Source organism: Neodiprion fabricii, chromosome 2 (genome assembly GCF_021155785.1).
Source record: "Neodiprion fabricii isolate iyNeoFabr1 chromosome 2, iyNeoFabr1.1, whole genome shotgun sequence".
Lineage (NCBI taxonomy): Eukaryota > Metazoa > Arthropoda > Insecta > Hymenoptera > Diprionidae > Neodiprion > Neodiprion fabricii.
The window spans coordinates 25,149,002-25,155,184 of NC_060240.1; positions in this window are offsets into that span (position 1 = coordinate 25,149,002).

Here is a 6,183-nt window from a genome sequence, read left to right on the forward strand (position 1 = left end):
TTCCGGGTAAAGATAGCAGCACGCTTTCAACGAGCGAAAGTACACCCATGCTGTGAAGTTCGCACGAAATTACCAACGAAAAAGATAAATTATGGATGCTTCGTTCAGCGGATCCTCGTCTTTGGGGATAAAGTGAAAAATAGTTTAATAGTTGATTACGTCCTGATAATGTTTAGCTCCGCATTCCAGAGTTGTATTATGTTATTATGTTATGCACAGTATCACAGGGCACAGAAATTCTATTGAAAACTAAGGGTTGCAAGACTATAAGCCGATGTATTACGAAGCTTCTTATTTTTAGCGTTGATAAATGTGCACCTATAACATACACCCGTTACCGAGTTTCAGTCGAATACACAATTCTGCTATTCGTCGGATTTACGAGGCACCAAGAAATTGCGCAATGTTTCCCGACAGTATATTCGTGCTCGCGACTCGGTTCGTGCTTCGTAAATGCAAACGATGCGACTACAAACGTGCCGCAAGTCGTAGTGGAAAAAATAAAAACGGTAAAAAAAAGGAATTAGTAAGTAATGTAAGTTCGATGAAAATCCAGATAAAAGTCAAAATTTGCAACCTGTACGGTTTACTGTCGGGAGCGTGGCCCGTGTTTGCGGAATCCACATGTGGCCGATCGGAGTCACGTGAGCAGACTGATTGTAGACCGAAATAATCAGAGGTTTTTTAAAATATTCCTAACCTCACAACAAGTTTAATCCTGTGGTATAAGTTACGGTCGGGCATCCTTATCGTTCTCTGAGTTTTTTAAAAGCAAGACAAGCGGCACATGCAGGCTTTCAGTGCACTCCGAATGCGAAAAATTTCACCAGTAGAAACAGTTTCTACAACGCACCACTTCATTTGTTTTTCTTCCTCCTCTTTTATACATCGCATTTGTTTATTTTTTCTTATTTTCATCACGCTCTCCCTCGCTTTAGCGAGAGTTAAACACCCAGCCGGCTGATCCGCGGATGCAAAATTACCATCTATTTTCGGGTCGGCTGTTACCGGTGATTTGCGAGATCGCTGCATTTGGCTGTGACGCACGTGGTTTCGTTTCGTTTCGTTTAGTTTAGTTTAGTTAAGTTTAGTCACCCGACCACCGTGCATGCAGGCTTCCCAACTTGGCGGGCGGGATGATCGGGACAATGCGAATAAGCGAAGAACGAGCTCCACGCCAATTTTCACCTGAAACAACATCGTTCATATCCGCCGACGTTCTCGTACTGTTTTGTTTTCTAGCACGAAATAAACTAGCGAGGCAACTTTTATTTCGACACTTGAGGACATCGCCGTCTGCAGACATTCAACTCTGCTGAATCAAGGGTAAATATTATTGTCGGTCAACGTATACTGCCTCCACCGAATTCAACATGGCGGCACGACAAGTAAAGTTTACCGAGCATTTTATCGTAACAAATTTATTTTTCGATCCTTCAACCACGAAATAGCATTTATTTGGAGCAGGAGTGGGACTTGGGAGCCCATTTTCATAGGTTGAGCGATAAACGCGCAGCGAAATAGGGTTATAAATAAAAATAGGACAGGTTAGTAAATTCCCGTGTCTCACCTCGCGTTTTCAAACATCATTTTCGCTGCTTACACAGCTAATGTTTTTCGCTCGTTTGAAACACTCTAAACATACGGTTTGCGCTCATCAAATTCTCGCAAAAATATATTTCACTCTCGCCTGTAACTGAACAATTCTTTGTCGAAACACCTCGCGATATCGGCGCCATTTTTCTGCTCGAAAATTTAATTACCGACGCTTATGTTACAGAGAAACTAGACACGTCATGGAACTGTAAGTTTCAAAACGATTTCGCTCTAAACTGATGGGAATACAGTTAAGGGGCCGGTCGTTCCTTCAATCCGTCCGAAAATATCTCATGAAAGGATATAATGAAAATGATGGGTCGACCGTAACCTCGGCGGGATTCTATGCGGCTTTGACGGTCTGGTTCAAGCGAATTATATCAATTGACGGTGGTACCTAGACTGTATTTATGTAGAGGTAAGGTGGGTTTTGCTTGAGTTAAAGATTAATGTTTCACATGCTTATACAGCGGTCTCCAGCTGCGGGATGCCCTGTGATCTAAAAATACTAAATCAATACCGGGGCCTGAATAAATTGATCTAAGCACGTAGTTAGATACGTGAGTAGGTGTTTGGAGCATCAGAATTTGGATTCTCCCGGCTCACTAAAAAGCAATTAGTATTTCCACTTTTCAAATAATACTAAATACAAATATTAGAATTGAAGAATTTTCCATACAGGCACGTAGTCCTACGGAGATGAATTATGTACTCTGACTCGACGAGCTTTGTTATATACTTTTGAGGTATAGATTTAACACGTTTTGAAAAATATGTTGTATGCCCTATTCTCATGATTTACAAGATATTGAGGTACTAATTACGTAATCGTTCGGTTTGAAATTACCGAAGAAATTGCGATTCATTAGTTCAATTTCATGATCAGGAGCCCAAAATCTTTCAAATACGAAACCGTGAAACCGAGTTAGTCACGTTCTTCATTTTTCATTTACTCTTTTCCAAGCGCCGGTTTATAATCTAGAAATTAGATCTTTCATTCGAAATCAGTGACCTCGGAAATCTACCGAAACCAAGTTTCAATAAAATCAATAGTTTTTTTTTTTTTTTTTTTTGGATGTAAAAGTCTTTTGACCTCAGGAAAGAATTTTCTTCCTTTGTGCAAAGTGCGTAATGGTGTCGAAAACTTTCTACAGGGACTGGTGAATAATTCCAAACTTTGCTAGGAGTGCTAGGATCCATTATCAGTGTATGCTCATAACGCGATATTTTGGGTCACAAATTCTACAAGCCGTGCGAATTTTTGGTCAAGACCATTCGAATAGAAAGTGACGTGCTCTTCCCAGTTTGAGCTGGCCAGCCCATGAAACAGTACCGAATCGAACTTTTTTTAAACCTGTTGGTCAAATAACTCAAAATCTGTATAACATATGAAATCTATAATCTGATCACTTTTAAGTTAAGAAAAGTTGCGTCGATTGACATGAATGTAATTTAAATCCTGACGTGCATCCGATAATGGTCCGAGGTGATTTTCTAGACCTTGAAGCATCGAGATCCCGTGAAAACTCAACTATCTAACTATCTAAATCAACTATATTGTCGGAGTGATTGTAGAACTTTCCGTATTCTTTTATCCTTTAAAAATAAAGGGGTAGAAAGTTAAAATACCGCTTGAATGACCGTAATCATGTTCCACATGTAAGTACGACAACTTGTCCCAGTCTTTTCTACGCTGGTTTCCTGTGTTGAAAAATCGTCAAAAAGCTCTGAATACGTTCGACCAGACGTTTGTATTATTCGGTCTTCAGCCGCAGCGTTACTGTGATGACTAGATACATAATATGTATACAGTCAGAAGATTCCGCTTTGTTCACGCTATTTGTTTGTACCTCGGGTGTTTTCAAACTCACAGAATCTATAGCTTGCGGCTAGAATTCGACATGAAATAGACATTCTTTTTCGAGTCAATCAACGTCTCGACGGTGATCTGAGCTCACACACAAAACTGGCTGTAAATTAATATTTATTTAAGCAGGATTAAAACTTCAACGATGCGGAACCATCCAAAGTTCATCTGAACCGGGTTAAATTTTAAAGAATCTAAATCGACTTCCTTTTATTTTATCCACGGACATTCGCGATGGATTCGGAAATAATTTCATGTAATTTCACAATGTACGTCACACATGGGACATTCTAGACCATTTTCACCAGTTGGACATGGCCCTCGTTTTTTTTTTTTTTTTTAATACACCGTAGGGCGTCACAAATAAAACGCAAATCGCAAGGATCGGCATTTGTTTTAAATGAGCTTTGCTATAATTTTAGAATTAAAAATCATGTGAAACAAAACGACTACCAGACATAACTGATTTCACTTGAATAGGTATACACAGTAAATACTTTGTGAAAAACAAAAATGTTTAGCAAAGCAAAGACGAGCAAACCAAGTCAATAACCTTCCTTTCACGTACTTGTGAAGACATAATATTTCGACAAAAATCCTTCGAGCACATCACGTTAGTTCTGAACCAGTTCATAATTGCAGAACAGCGTTCCAAGTACAAATATTGCTTGCGAATTTCGTGTAGAGGATATTTTTTCAGGACTCCGCAAAAAAAAAAATCTATTAAATTTTCTCGAAAATGTATTTGACACTTGTACGCATGAAAACAAAGCACGATTCAGAGAAATCAATTGTGCATGCGACACATTACAGTACCGTGATCTATTATAGGGGCGGATGAAACCACGTCGTAGAAATTCATAAAAGAATAACGGTTTCTGGTTTAGTTTGACTTTCGTAAACAGCATTGTAAAGACGTGGGGGAAAATCTTACGCAGCTTTGAATAGAAGCTCTTGACATTGATGAGGTTAGTGTTCAGAATTTAGGCTACGATTAGGTGGTTTTAAGTCGTCAATATTTCAAACATAGCAAGAATAACTCTCGGTGATTTCGTTAACGCGGCGAGTCCGTTTCTCGTCTCGCTGCAACGGCCGGTTTTCTTTCTCTTTCTTCGTAACACCAAGTACTTTATGCTATGCAATGCATCGCGCAAGAGCGGAGTCCAATTCCTGCTTAATTGCTTCTCAAGCTTGTTCAAAAGCCGTGAAGTTCAAGGGGCGTCGTATAACGTTCCGTAACAATGAAGAATGAAAATATTATAGTTTTACGTGAAATCGGTCCGAGCCTTGGCACGAACTCGAGCGATTAAGCTGGCGCACAAAGGCGGAGGGAGATCCCTAAGAATTCTGATTCGACAATAACTTGCGTTCTAACTCTCCGTAAGCGACATGCCGGCCGTTTTACGTAGGTCGCGTGAATGCGTAGGTAATTTCACGATTACCGACTCACGGCAGAGTCAAAAATACGAAAACAAAAACAGTCGAGAGAAATGCGTAAGCGGTCCTCGGATTCAATTATCCCTTTCAAAATCAATCATTTCGCCAACCTTATATCGCAGCACAATGCCAAAGGACGCCGGGTGAAGGCCTGTGACGAAACGTTGGAGGGAGGCTCGATGCATCGATCGTCGGTATGACGTCACAGAGCGACTGCGTGCGTGAGGAGAGAGAGAGAGAGAGAGAGAGAGAGTGAGGAAGGGATAGAGAAGGGAGACGGCCCGGGGAAAGTAGGGGACAAGCACCTGTGACGGTGTCGAGGTGGGGCGACTACGTCACAGACGAAAGCGCGCGGGTCGAAGGTCGAGATAACTCGGCATTGGGGAAGCATTGCAGTGGTTGTCAAGTTCGTTCTGCGTAGATACCTTCAGGGTGGCCACACTGATTGGTCATGGAAAAAACTGAAAAAATATCAGTTTTCTGTCAAGGGAATCGGAAATTGAGGTAACGAGTTTACTTTCTTTCGTCGAGAAAATAAATTCGTTTATACTGGCTTTTTCGTGCATTATTTTATTTTTCAATTCGAATTGAATTTGAACCGAATATAGGAGTTAATAAGCTAAACGATTCAGGTTTTGGTAACTTACTAGAACGGGGAAAATTTTGGGGGGTTTTTTTTTGGAAGAATTTTGTGGCCACCCTGTGCGTTTGACTCGTTCGACTGATCCTGCGATGGAATTATACGAAGATCTTTGAACGCAACATGAATCAGAAAACACAGTCGATGTTGGAAATATGATACGCGTCATGACATGTGATATGTGATATGCCGAGACTAGGATACTTATAAGTAGTAAAACCATCTTAAGCCTCCGGGCAAACACTAGTCTTTTAGGGAACGGTCGTTTTGTAAGTATCAATTTTTGTGAACAATACTTCGAAATTTCTGAGTTTGCCAATTTTTGGATAATGTAGTTAACACTCTGAGAAGAGGCCGTGAATTTTTTCCGATTTCTTGAAAGCCTGGAACATTTTGAAAAAGTGCACGGACAAAAGTATCTCTTTAACGTACTTTATCATCTCGTACAGTTGCATTTTCACAGCCTATGAAAAATATCAGGAAGTACAAAAAATAATACAGTAAGATCGTGTGATTGTGTGATTTTGTCATCATGTTTCACTAATGTAAAATCGTTTTCATGGCTTCTCGCTAGATTTACACATGGTAATTCATGAACTGAAAATATAAACTAGCGATATTCTTTCCTACCACTTCGAATTAT